The sequence below is a fragment of the Coturnix japonica genome, chromosome 8 (genome assembly GCF_001577835.2).
Source record: "Coturnix japonica isolate 7356 chromosome 8, Coturnix japonica 2.1, whole genome shotgun sequence".
Classification (NCBI taxonomy): domain Eukaryota; kingdom Metazoa; phylum Chordata; class Aves; order Galliformes; family Phasianidae; genus Coturnix; species Coturnix japonica.
The window spans coordinates 771,830-786,088 of NC_029523.1; the positions used below are offsets into that span (position 1 = coordinate 771,830).

General features: G+C 38.8%; 1 protein-coding gene and 1 long non-coding RNA gene across 13 annotated transcripts in view; one reads left to right on the plus strand and one right to left on the minus strand.

The window, feature by feature from the left end:
* NTNG1 (netrin G1) overlaps nucleotides 1-14,259 on the plus strand; it is a 149,239-nt gene that overhangs the window by 15,963 nt on the left and 119,017 nt on the right. The gene's annotated exons all lie outside the window — the stretch shown is intronic.
* Nucleotides 1-14,259, minus strand: part of LOC116653756 — a 29,350-nt gene that overhangs the window by 14,049 nt on the left and 1,042 nt on the right. The window lies entirely within an intron of this gene.

Sequence of the window (14,259 nt, forward strand, 5' to 3'; positions counted from 1 at the left end):
TTTAAAAAAAGGACACTAATATGATAAGCGGAGTATTTTCTCACATATACATACTCACTTTCCATCATCCCTGAGCATTTTAGGTTGTTAGGGTTGTTTTTTGGTTTTTGGGTTGTTGTTTCTTTTTTGTCTTTAGAGCTGTAAGGAACCATCATTTTAACTAAGCAATTTGATTTTTACCAACTACACCTGCTCATAAGGCTCATTCCTCCAGTGAAAACTAGAAACAGAACTGCATGTGGGTGACATTTACTAATTACTGTGGAAGAAAGAAAAAGAAAAAAAAAAGTTGCAAACAACTACACAAACATCCTCATCTTTAAAAACAACAGTGCAAACAGCTATAGAAAAGAGTACAGAATGTAATTTTTTTTTGACTACTAAAACAAATCTTTCTATGTGTTCTATTTTTCCCCTCTATTTTTAGCCTTCCAGACTTTGACATGCCTCCTGGCTTCCTTGACCATATGGAACTGCCAAACAGTTTGAATACTATAGGGATAGCCTGCAGAAATATCCTAGCAAGGTGTCTCACTTGCAAGAGTTTGCTCAAACTTCCAGAGACTATGAGTAATAGGTTTAAGGGGTTCATGCATAGTAGCTTTCCTTGCTAAAAATTTGGTGTAAGTTTATGCCAGCAGTTTTCACACAAACAATGGGAAAAAAAAAAAAAAAAAAAGAAAAAAAAAAAAAACTAGGAAAAAAAAACTGAAGAAAAAGTAAAAGAAGGTTGAAAGAATGTAGAAGTTTATTGGTGTCTGAAGCACTAGCAGATTTAATTTATAAATATATATATCCTTCAACAACTAAAAAGCAGTAATAGGTGAATTATGACATATATTTCATGCTTAAGACTCATAAGCCAACTTCCAAATCTTTTTCTTTTCTAATTTTCTTTTTGTAAAGGTCACAGAACTGAAACTGTAAAAAGAAAAACAAACGTTAAGCTATAGTTGATTTAAGAATTGATAGTCAATTCATTGAGTTTGTGGAAGTAACGTACACCACTAATAACCACTTGGAACTGATTTAACACCATATTCTACTGGAGCGTTAAGAAGAAGCCAAGGACTTCTAACAATCAGTCATTTGTAGTGACATTTTTATTACTCTCAGAAATGCTGCACTTTAATTATCTCCCTGCTTCAAATCAACTGCTTAGTTTGCTCTAACACTAATTTTTTTGTTTAGTCATGTGGTGTTTTTCTTTCCCCTCTCTTCTCTGTGGTATTCATTGTCCTTGCTATCGGGATCCTATACTTTCTATGCTCCTAGCGTGATAAGTGCTAACAGGCACATGACCAGAGCCCCTATCCATGTCCCTCTAATTTAAGAGTGAAAATACTGTATTGATTCTGAGTCACATTTTTATGGAGTTCACACTAAATTCTTCATAGACTTGTATCCCAGGCAATTCCCCCTTGATTCACTAGGATTGAACCCAGAGAAAATCCATCAAAAAAAAAAAATCTTTTTTTTTCCCCATTATTATGAAGTTTGCAACAGGCTGTCCAACAGAGAAATGGCTTTGCTTTCAACAGTAAAAAAGGAACTGCAAGCTCTTAATTTAGTAGCAATGTTTGTAGTGCTCTAGCATCTTCAGCATGCCTCCAACTGATTAACTGAAGCACAACTATAAATAGCAATGATGACTTTGTCAGCTTGTGATAAAAAGGTTTCTTTTTCATATTTCCTGAAAGGACATATAGTAAAACATCCCTTATCTCATTTGTGCTGCATTCATAGATTTATCTGTTTGGTGGATTACTGAATTACAACACCGATTTGTTGCCAGCTGCCAGCGAACAGAAGAAATGTGGCCCTGAGATCGTATGATATGATTGGCACCCTAAATGTTCCCAGTTTTATGCTTCAAGACTTTGGGGTGATCTTCCCTTTCAAGTCAGAAAAAGTATTTTTTTCAATCATTGCTATCTGGGGAACATTTGGTAATTAAAATATATTTCCACATTTACTGCCTGTGACATAGCATGTCAGGCTTAGTTGCAGGGCTCATTGCAGATGAGCAGGGAATAAAGCAGGTTGCTCTCAGACCACCACTGTTACAGCCAGAGGGACTCAACATTCAGTCCAGTCTCTTACAGCCAAATCACAGCCTGGAAACTCTCCTGCTCTGTAGTTGCTGTGCATCTCCTGCGCATCTAAATGGCATGTAAAAGGCCAGCCTCTCCTTGCATTGCAGATCTTCAGGAATTCCCCTCCATGGTTGAGCTGCTCTTTTACCATTCTGTACCTAATAACTAAGAAGTTGTCCATACAGCAAATGGCTGTGTTAGATTGGGTCTGCTTGCTCTGTATTTTAAGAAAATACCTATCAGAAAAGCATTATGTTTCACAAATCCCCACTTTTGAGACCTGACGCAACGACAAAGAGGAAGAACATGACAGCAGCTGAGACAATACGGCTGGTCTGCATGCTATGGTATTTTAATGGAACAGATGGAATCTGTTCTGAATTCTGAATCAGGAATGTATTCAGGCAGAATAGTGATTGGAGAAAAAGAGTTAATTTTCAGGGCTTGCATGCCTTCAGGTTTGTTTGCTTGAGAATATTTTTAGAAGGTAATATTAGATGCTAAGGGAAAGTTACAGTGAGGCTTGTGACTAATGGATCAGATGCAGTGTGCTCTGTAATGCTGTTAGAAAAATGCTGATGCAGTTAACTTATATCAGAGAGAGAATAATAGCACCACTGTTTTTTTAAAAGAAGAAAAAAATATATATATGTATATTATAAAGTTTTCCAAGATCCTGCTTTGCTATCGTTTTGGAGGTTGTTTCTAACTAATAGCCACACAAATAATTGCAGATTACGATGTCGTACAACTCCATTAACGAGGTGAAGGAAAAATAGCAACATTTTCATTTTAATGAGATGTCAACTCTCTCCTCCTCTGTACCATGCATCTTAATGTACCTTGCTGTCTGCACTGACTTGGGGCTCCAAGGCTTTGTCATTTCTTGGCAATTCCTGCCTCTAATTTCTTCTGACACATGGTGCTTAAATCCACAAGAAATGTGAGGTGAGGCAGAGAGGAATCCTGCAGACTGCTGCACCATAAGAAGAGCGCTCATTTGCATTATTCATTAGATAAAGGCGCTGATTTGCATCTCATTTTAGTCGTCTCCATTTCCAGGCACAGAATGTAGAGAATTCTCAGAGTTGCTAAATTTTTATGATATTAATAGCATTCATTTGGGATTAAGTCTCCATTCTCTGATGCTCCGTATTGTCCCACACTTATCTTAAATACCTACAGAGCTGACATCCTTTTGTTCCTTTTGCAATGAATTGTAGCTATTCATCTTGTAGTAAAAAAGCACTAATTTGTTTCACATTACAATTTCATAAGTATTTTTATCAAAGGCAAAACTCTCTGCTTGGTCACTATTTGTAACATTACACTCTGTTTTCTGTTTTTCTAAGGTTATAGTTTCAAACAAAAGCTTGCAAAAAATCACTGCAGTGCTGACATGTAATCTGGTGTTATCTGTAATATTTGCCATCTAATATTGTTAAGCACTAAGCTTTTAGGAATTCTTTTTAGGCTTTTTTTAAAATAACATGCTAATGCAAAGTTATGAAGGAGTAGCTCCAGATCACTTCCAGTGCTGTTTTCATCTTGTCTAAGCTTTATGAACTAGTTTACATTATGATTAGCATTAATATTTGATTCAGAAAAGTTATACCATAAAAAGGAGGAGATAACACTCTTGTGACTGCAGTACATTGTCTGTGAGGCTTTCTTGTTTGTTGGGCTTTTTTTGGTGAGGGGGTCTTTTGCTACTATTGAGCACTTTCATCCTGTTGTTAAACACATAAGGCATTCTTGGGAAGTTAGAAATTTCAGAAAACAAACAGATATCACTGCTATATGATTTTTAAGAAAATACAAACACTTAGCTACCAAAATAAAGAGTGATTCCCTTAGAAATCATTTACCTGTTAGGACAGCAAGCAGCTGAAACAAAGGGGCTATTCTGTTTGTCAGAACCTTCAGTTAAGCTTGGTGCTTTGTTGCACCAGGTACTGTAAGAAAATAAAGATGTTGTCCCTGTTTTAAGTATCTTACAGTATAACTGAAATTGAAAGTAAGCAATAAAAATATCAGATCAGAAAGCAGCCTTTAGCAAAATGAGGAGATGAGCTTGCGCTCTTTTTTGTTGTTGTTGTTTTAATTACTGTGCTGTACAATCAGTGCTCCCTCTGGCTTTCTGTGGTTGTCTGGTGTCACAGTAGGCAAATTCATTTGGGGATGGGATTAGAAGGTGGAAAAGACCCTGAGAGACACTTCTTGTGAAAGCAGCTTTATGGCCAAAGACAAGATGCAAATGGCATATAAAGATGACACTGGTTTATCCTACGACTAACTAAGGTGCAACTAATTAAAACAGGGCTTGCCACAAGTTAGTGACACACTTGCATCTAAACAAATCACCTAGGTAATGCCCTGATTATACTAACAGAAATTGTTGTCAGGGGCACAAGTTGCCATATGGCTCTTTTTCCCTACCCAGGTCAAAATATCTTTGGGAAGAAGCTTAAATATATAGACACAAAAAGGGGAATTCACCAATCTGACTTTCATCCAGCCCCCAGTGTTCATACACGTCCAATGGTCTGTCCACTCTCTGCCACTGTGGGGTGGCTAGCCAGATTTTTCCAGAACATACAGAATCAAGTACCATGACACTGGAGGACAAACAGAGGCAGCTGGCACTCAGCCGCATTGCACAGACACCACTCAGTTCTGTGAAACACGCATGGATTATGTCTGGGCAGTTTGCAAAAGAAAAAAGAAAGAAGACATCCTGAATGCAAAATAGGCACAGTGAAAGTGAAGCAAGATCCAGCTCTGCACAGGGGGCAGTCAGGTTCAGCACCGCACAGGGCTTTACACATGAGTGGGAACAGGCTAACTCCTACTGATTGCAGTGAATTTGGCGACAATCTACTAAAGTCTGTTCAACCTGTGTGTTTTTTAAGCTACACCATAAATCATTCAGTCTCATAACCAAGATGTTACCTCACATTTTCTTCCAGTGTCAGGATCTTGTCCTGTTTACCACCATCCTGAAGCAAATCACTAACAACACTGCAGTAGCTACTTAATGTTGTGGAGTTTTTTTTTTACTACTGGGCCTGGTAGTACCACTGCTTTTACAGATCTTTTAGTATTTCTATTTCAGACTTCGTGTGACGCTTTTCTAGGTTGCATCAGACTGAAGCACAGCAGAAATGTTGCAATGTTAAATGGCTACTAACTACAACAAAATCATCCAAAGTACAGAGTTCTGCCAGTTTGAATTATATGATTTTGTCATGCTTTCTTCTTTCAAAAATACACATTCAAAATTTTTTAAGCATACCAAGTAGGCAAAATGCTGCCCTTCAGAAATAAATATTGTCTAAACTGATGGTGTGATGATTTGGGTTGTAGAAGAGCAGTAAAGTTCCTGCCAGACTTAAAATATCTTTCCTTGAGCAACAGTCCCTCTGCTGATCTCGCTGTCAGTAAGGCTTTGAAGATCCTCAGTTATGAAACACCTTGTCACCACCTATCCAGTAGCTTGCTCCTGCTCTGCTGCTACATTTGCTTAACTACTTTATTTAGATTTTGAAATCTAAAATGGGTTTCGTAATGACTTTCTTAGTAAAAAGGCTGTAGTCAGTCCTTTGATGTAACTCAGAGCAGCTACTCTGGAACACGTTACTGGAGCAGTTCATAATCCAAAAGCTTTTGCACAATGGATTATTCTAAAAAATATTTACCCTTAAAAATGTCCTTGTCTAGTGCAAAGTGAGTAGAGCAGCTGTTCAACTTTTATTTTTATCTTCACTCTTCAACGGATATTAGACCTCTGCCTCTTTTGGGGCTTGCTCCACTATCTATCTCTGAAGATTTACTGCACAGCCCTGCCTCATCCATTACAAGCCGCCTGTTTTGTCTGCCATGGGTTCCTCTGTGTCCTCACCCACACCTTTGCAAGTCTAGAGCTAAATGCCTGACCCCCAGTTTGGATGTTTGGCACTGCCTTGGCCATACAAAGTAACTAAAAAGCAATCTGGGAAAAGGAGCAGAGGATTTTTTGTGGCATACAAAAATTCCTCTGGTGGCAAAGTATTGTGCCATCTGCTCCTTGGTCCTCCCCATTTCAGAAGCACATTCAGGAGACATACCATGGTAGCAGCAGGAGAACATGGAGCAGAGCTAAGGACAACCTTTCCAGACAGCCAGTGCAGCCAGTATACTGGAACCAGTGTGACCAGTGAGTTGGAGCAACCCGTAAGATGCTGTGAATTATGCCTAGATGCATTCCAAATTTTAATCAGGATGACATGCTTTTTAGGACTGCTTTTCTCCCTCTTCATTAGTGACAACCATCAACTAGAAGCCAAAATGTACACATTCATTCTTCATTTTTTTTAACAATATGTACTATACATTCAAAATTAATAATGTGAATCTGCATTTCATCAGCTTTATGAATGCCACGTGAAATAAAATTGTCATTCTAGTGAGTAATGCAAGAGCATATCTTAGGTGCTTCTCGGCAATATTGAAAACTGCAGTTTTTTTCCTGCAGAGCTGACCTTACAGGATAAAGCTCTCCTAATGTGCCTCACTCTAATTACAGAAAACTGATCCTCATGTGTTCATCCCATATGTGTGAAATTCTGAAAGCTGAATCAAATTAAGCTCCAAACATATTTTCAGTTTATGTTGAGAGATGCAGCTATTTCAGCATCTCCAAGAGAAAACGAATATTGCTTTCCTTCGAACATTACGAACAACACTGCAGGGAGATTACATCTGTTACAAGAGGAAAATGCTAAATTTATGCCTTTTTGTAAACCAGCCAATGGCTAATGGACAGGAAGTCTTTCAGAAAGTTTTGCAAATCCACATAATGTTCTCTGAGTACGAGAGTGTGCGTTTGAACCTCAGATTTATCTAAGAGAAAGGAGTGGGGGGTGGGGGGGGGAGTGTTATGCAGACAGCTCACTGTTCGGTGGGTATCCAAGAAGGATCAAAACCACAAGGCTTCCCAGCTAAGATTAGCATTATCTGCAGCTTAAAAATACTCTCTTCTGATGTTCCCTTTCAGTTCATGGCATGTAAATCAATGTTGCTTCTTGTTCTTTGGAACAGACCAAAGCATTTGTAGTTATTTTGCTGTGATAAATTCTGAGAACCATAATCAAGAGGCCAGCGAGAGTTGGTCTCTTGTCCAGAGCAGAGAGTCACAAGCAACTGGAAAGGGTGAAAGAAATGCTACAGTTGCGTGAACTAATCTGAATTAGAAAAGCCAGGAATGAAGATGTACAGTTGATCACGTTACAGCTTATCATGAACCCAACAAAGTACAGAGCAAAGCTGGAAGACTTCTGATAAACGTATACATGCAGCCTCTGATGACTTACATTACATTTAATATTTGTGTAATGGGTTACATACGCAATAAGGGGGCACATAAAAACTAGGCAACCTCTAACTAAAATAACATGATTTATACTGTGTCTTTTTAGTTCATTAGAGATTCCCAGGAAAATCCCTGTAGCTTTTAGGAAAGTGCAATGAACAGAAGTGAACATCTGCACAGCATCTTATGTTAGTTCCACAGATGCACTAGTGACCTTCCCTCGGTACTGAGTTGTTCCTAAATGCTTTAATATGCAAGCTCCTAATGAACAGTGTAATTAAGGACTTTCCTGCAGGAAAAATTAATATGAGAAAATGGTGGGAAAAACATCATTCATATTAGTTAGTGCCTTACTGTTCAGTTCAGGTACCTTAAAAGCAATTGAATGAGCTTTTGACAGCTTTAGAGTCTTTGCTTTGACATCTCAGTGCATGGAAGTTCCTGCTTTTGTATAGAATTGTTGAACATGACAGTGATGGCCTACTGGAACCTATACAAGTTTGCCATACCAGCTAAATTTAAATTGTAACCATTACAACTCTGGCATTCCAGTAAGTCAAACAAGTAAATGGTGTCTTTGCATTTTGTATCAATTCTCATCTCTCCTTGTTCAGCTAAGCAGCCTACTCTTTTCAGATGATTCTCTTTGTTTAAAAGCCTTTCCATTCCTCTCATCCTTTTTTTTTTTTTTGGTCATGAGGGATTCATGCTGTAAGAATAACTGACAGTAGCAGTGTCTAAAACATCGTAGGAGTCTGCAGGGGAAGTCAGGCTGAGGGTAGAATTACAATCTGCACTGGTATTCCAATACGCGTATTTTCCATAAACTTCAGTACATTTATCTGGTTGATTCCTGAGCAGGCAATTTCTATGTTCTCTCTACAATAGTTATTTATACAGCCATGTTATTTAGGAACTTTTCTATCTATGAACCCTTTTTGTGCCAGGTTCCATTCAATGATCCACATGGTCCCTCCTCCCCATGTGCAAGCTCTAATTTGAAAGAGATTACAGATATGGACAAATTGTCATGTACAAAGAAGTAAGGAGTCGACACTAGTCAGTATGACGGATGGTCGTAATATAGCACATTATTAATATTTAGCATCACATTTCCACTAAAGATCACTGCAAAAGAGATGCTTTTAAGGTTATAAAATTAAGGAGATTAATGAGCTGGTTTCACTAATGTCTACAGAGGACTCCTCCCAAGGGGGAAAAACAGCAGGGGAGAAAGCACAAGGGTGCTTCTGTAATAAACGTACAGAATATAGAACAATAGATCAAAAGCTCTTATCACCAAATAGTGATATGAAGCAGGACCTTACTTCCTGATAACAGATTTGGGGTGATTAAGATGGGAAGGGTCTGTTTAATGTTTTAAAGGTGAGAACAAGCAGCCCTCAGAAGAGATGGAGAATGGGGAGCTGGTGATGCAGGACAGTAGGACTGCATGGTGATCAAAGCAAAGATCTTAAAAAATAATAAAAAATAATAATAATAATAAAAAAAAATCTTCGCAAAAGCATTCTGATTATCAACAGGGCAAGACTGCATTTGTCAGGGCCAGAGAAAAGGTTGTTGTTGTAATCAAGACATGGCACGGTGAAAGCCTGCATGAGAGTTTAACTGGGAAGATGGATAGGAAGAACTTTATCACAGAGATATGATAGTGATGTAGCATGGAAACCATAAATCATCCAGTAGAGCCAGAGCACTCTTAGCAAGGTCAATTAACCCATGATGAGTACTGTGCTGCCAAAGCCAGGCTGCTGCTAGTATCCAAGCTATTGAGTTTGTAACTATCTCAGGAGCACCCGAACAACAGATTTATAGCTAGCACAGTTCTCTGCTCTGTGGAACTAAACACAGTGTAAACATATTTAGCCTAAGTGTGACTTTCCAGATTAATCCACCCTACAGGCAGAAGGTACAGCAGATCTCCTTGCTTTAAGTCACTCTCTGCAGAATGTGTCCTGTAATTTTGGGTTTCATTCTTCACTTGCAGAAACTGAAAACAGTTTTCAGTTTCTGCCATTTATAGTCTCTCATACTGATTATCAACTGCCCTACAACAATCCCCTACAACAATCCTTTTTCCTCTCTCTGAGTACCGTCTATTTTAAACTGAGGGTCAAGGTCTACTTTTTCTTCCACCTTATTAAGGAAGAGCAGCTTGTTTTGATAACAGATAGCTGGTGATGACATGCAGTGGGAGGAGTGACATACTCAAAGAACAAGCATATCCTATGGATCCGTCTTGCTGCATTTCTGATGAGATGGGGATTTTGAAAGACTAGGGATTTTGATGTGAATTTATAAACAAACCACAATGGGCACCTGGCACAAGGGTTGCTGATTTCACAGCATCAGATACGCAAATTCTGGCAAAAATAATGGGGGATGGTGCATTTCACAGCCCCTGCTAGTCAGGTTCTAGTTGGGCTGCTAGCAGCAGCTGACTGCACCTTCAGCAGTGCCTATCTTGGAGCTTGCTTGACAGTCTAGATATAAGTAGGGAAAACACACATCTAAAATGCTCATCAGTACCGTGACAAATGCCTTGCAAATTTTTGCTGTGGTACTTTGCTGCATCTGACTACCATCATTATATTGGATTTTTTTGTGAATGACCAGGTTATAATATTCTCTTTGAAGTTATTTTATATACTTGTGATAGCATTTTCAGCGAGTTGTTAATTTTGTAACTTCCAACATTAAGTCCTTGAAGCAAAAAATTAAAACAAGTGTAATGTGCTTGATTGCATAAAATAAGACCCATTTAAATGCCTATATAAACTTGCAAAACATCAGCAGTCACCGAGTTTATGAGGAACTGGAGCTACATTTACTACACGGTATTTGTCTACAGAATGAGGGATTTAATGAGTGTAAAGTAAAATTTAGTAACTAGCTTCAAATCATTTCCCACCAGCTCTGAAAGTTCATGTTATTGCAGCTCGGGCCTATAAAAATATTTTGACTGGCACTAGCTGAGACAGTTGTGCATGGCATTAATCTGCAGTACTGTGTAGCAGCTCTAAAGTCATGTAGGGAGAAGCACAGGAGACCTGCAAGCATCCTAACTGTACTTGAATTTACTGTAACCCTTGCTCGGGGACCTCCAATGACCATACAGACCATGCACACACCAAAACTGAGGGGGAAGGGGCAGTCTCCCCTTTCAGCACATGGTGATCAACAGTGACATTTCCCCCACAGCCCTACCCCCAAGACACTTGCTGTGATGGGGTGAGATGCAGTGTGGGGCTCTCACCCACCTTGGGGTCCCATCCCTGTGCTGGGGCACAGGTCACCTGCTCCTTGTCATGGGAAAGCTACCTAGCAAGGTGCAAAACAGCATGAAAAGGCTGACTGGTACCTGGGTGCTGGTCCTAAGCCTTCACAAAACTCCATACTAAGAAGTTTGAGGTTTGGTAGATATCTTGATAGTACATTGCTGTGACTGTTCTATAAACGTAGATTTGGGGTTCTGCTTCCCTTCATTTCATCATTTCTCTGAAGTTCATCCATATGGATTTCAACACCCTAATGCACTTGCTTTCTTCACAAGACAAACAACAACTTCACAGACTAAATTAAGAAAGGAGCGAAAGAAAATATTTCTGCAGAAGAGTAACATGTAACAACTGACTATTGTGAACACAAGCAAGCCTGGCTCTCTCTGCCCTTTTAAAAACAGAGGTGAGAAAGAACTGTGCTCCCTTCAGTTTTCTGCAGAGCTGGCATTTCAGGATGCTGAAAAATTAGTGGCATGTTTATAAACATCATTATAAAAAGTGTGCTTTTCAGCAGAATTATTTCAAGGGTCTCACTCATCAATTTTAAATGAGCACTGCAGAACTGTGAGGTTAAAGGTGCGAGCTTGTGCTGTTGCTGCTTTGAAATTGCCCAGAGAGGGATTTTCACTTCAGCTCCAGTTTGCCCCAGGGAAAAGCCTACTCTGCTATCTTTCTAAATTAAAATGGACACCGAAAATCATTACTTTATGAATTAAGAAAAGGAAATTCACACTGTAACTTGATTTGGAATAGCTGTAATCATAGGGAAGTATTTTTCCAAGTACAGTATTTCCCTAATTAAACCCATGAAAATGCCTCATTTTCAGGTTATTGCCAGGGTGTTTCAAACTCCTGTAGAAATGCTTGATTGTAATTTCATTAGAATTCCATTTCTCCTGGCCATACAGGTGCAATGAAAGAAGAAGCAAAATTAATTAAAACTCTGGACATGTTTATACCCGCCAGGTGTCATAAAAGGTAGTGGCGGAGACATTTTTCAAGTAATTAAGAAGACAGTTCTGCATTTTCTGATGAGTTATTGCCCTTCCCTCTCTAATCTGTGTAGCAGATTTCATCACGGCTCTATTGTCAGGTGATGGGATTACTCTTCACAATCAGCATTCCCCTTGCACCACCACGCGCTAATCGAAATCACATCATCACTGCAAAGAGGCAGTGACATGCAGTCGGCACATTTCCAAAGGCAGGCTTCGTGTGCCAAGATCTGCCCATAATGTAGGCTAAAAAGGGGATAACACAATTTTCAGTTTAACTTAGTGGCTTAAATAGCTTGAGTTGTTTATTCAAGGCATGACACAGCTTCTGCATGTAAGGCTCGCTTCTTTTCAGTGAGCATGGTGGGGGTGTTTGTGTCACGGTGTTTTTTACATTTTGTTTCTGTTTTACCAGGAGTTTGTCTTCCAGCCAGGCTGCAATAATCACTGGTTTTCCAGAGGAAGCACAAATTGCCATGGTCACATCCTCAGGGTACAACATAAGGTTGTTATGATGGCATCCTCTGTATTTTCAGCACAAGTTAGGAGCCAGAATTCGGCACATTTTGTTTCTCTGCACTGGAAGTGGATATTTAAAAGAAAAACATAAAAGTCTCTCTGCTTTTTTTTTTTTTTTTTTTTTTTTTTTACTGGCTTCTGACAGCATAAATGCAGTCTCTGTATGTCTGCAGCTTTATCTTATATACATATGCAGTCCTATGGCTAGGAAAGGAGCAGGGTGTCAGAACACCCATGGTGCTTACGGTGCTCAGACATAGCAACACACATCTTTGATGCACTGAGGGCAGAGCTAGCCTGGTTGTATTGGCTCATAAGGAATACAGGGGGTCTGGCATGCTCCCAGGACAAAACACTAATGCTATTCCCCTCACGTAGGGATGGTGGAAGAGCCATGCTAACCCACTGCTCATCAGGGCCACCACCACCCCCAGCCCTGTTCAGCATTATTAATAACTACAGCTGCTATGCCCCTCTAATAACGTCATTGTCACATGAAGGTTGCTTTCCATCCCACAGGCAGGAGAATGGGATGGAACCTACTCTGTTTTCGTCTTACACAGAAAGTCATACCTTTTCTGCATTTTAGTGTTTTACACATCACTTGCAGTCTTACAGCAGCAATGCAATCAAAACCTATAAATATTCTAGATTACTGAATAATCAAACCTGTTATGGAAAGTAATTAGTCATTTTTTATTTTCTTTCCTATTTGGGATGGTTCTTATTTTGCAGTCACTACTGACTAAATATTTCCTGATGTGCTTTTTATATATATATGCATTGAAAGAAGCCAGTGTAAAATTGTTTGTCAAACAGAGAACAATCTGAGCAGAACACTAACTATATTTGGCTGCAAATGCCCACAGCACTGAGCCGACTGGAGAAAAAGTAATTCAGAACAGTTGTGTCAGAAAGACGTTCATCACCTATTGCCATTTAGAGCTAGTGCCCTCTCTGAGTATACGTTTTTCCTGGTTTTTACTTAATGTTCTGTCTTTATTAGCTTTATATCATCTTAATTAGATTTCCTTTCATAATATTGTAATATTCTCCTGCTCTCAAAGTTATGCCATGCAAGGTCACCTCCGATACATGACTAATACATTTGACTAAAATGCACAAATAAAATACAATAGATGCATTAAAGCATTATGGGACTGTGCTGAGAATAACAACTCAGCTCAAGTTTGAAATAAATAGAAAAGTAAAAAGCCTTGGAGATGAAAGGATAAAGTCACAGACCTCTAGAATCAAAGTCAGCCATATATGCTCTTTGTGCCTGCTGTTCGGGGGGCTGAATTTGACCTTTTGCATGTTGAAAATTGTTTTAGAAACAGTTGTTACTTCTTTTTCTTTTTAAGTTTTAAAGAGCTATTTTATACTCTATCTGTACAAAATTCTGCTTTCCACAACAAGCAACATAAATCTCAAATTTGCTTTGACCCACATGAGGTTCTCTTCCATTCCATTTCTCAACTTTGCATTTTTGCCATTTTAGCAACACTTGGGCTTTCAGTTTAACACCCCAGGAATAAGTTCCACAGTCAATGCATTTAAAATACATTATTTTTTCTCTTTCAGTGATCTGTGTTATTTCATTATGTAAAAGGACAAATTTACTTCATTTACTACTTCTGTGCAAGACATACTACATTATATCTCTCCCAAGCTCTCATTTATTTCATGTGTAAAAGTTAGCCCTAATCTAATCATTTCCATCACCTGCTTTTGAGCCTTTTTCCATTTCTCTTATGCCCTATTTCAGGTGAAGTAAACAAAAGTATATTTCAAGTGAGGGTACAGTAATTAGCAGGATGATATCTCAATACTTCCAGTGTTATTTTCTATCCTATCTTTTCACATATTACTACTGTGGGTTCTTTGCCTCCACCCCCCAAGAAAGTTTCTACTCAATATACCTTGTAGTATTTCTGTGGTTATTTTATTAACTTGAAGAGATCACAGAAAATATTTTGAATGGTTTAGTAGTTGCA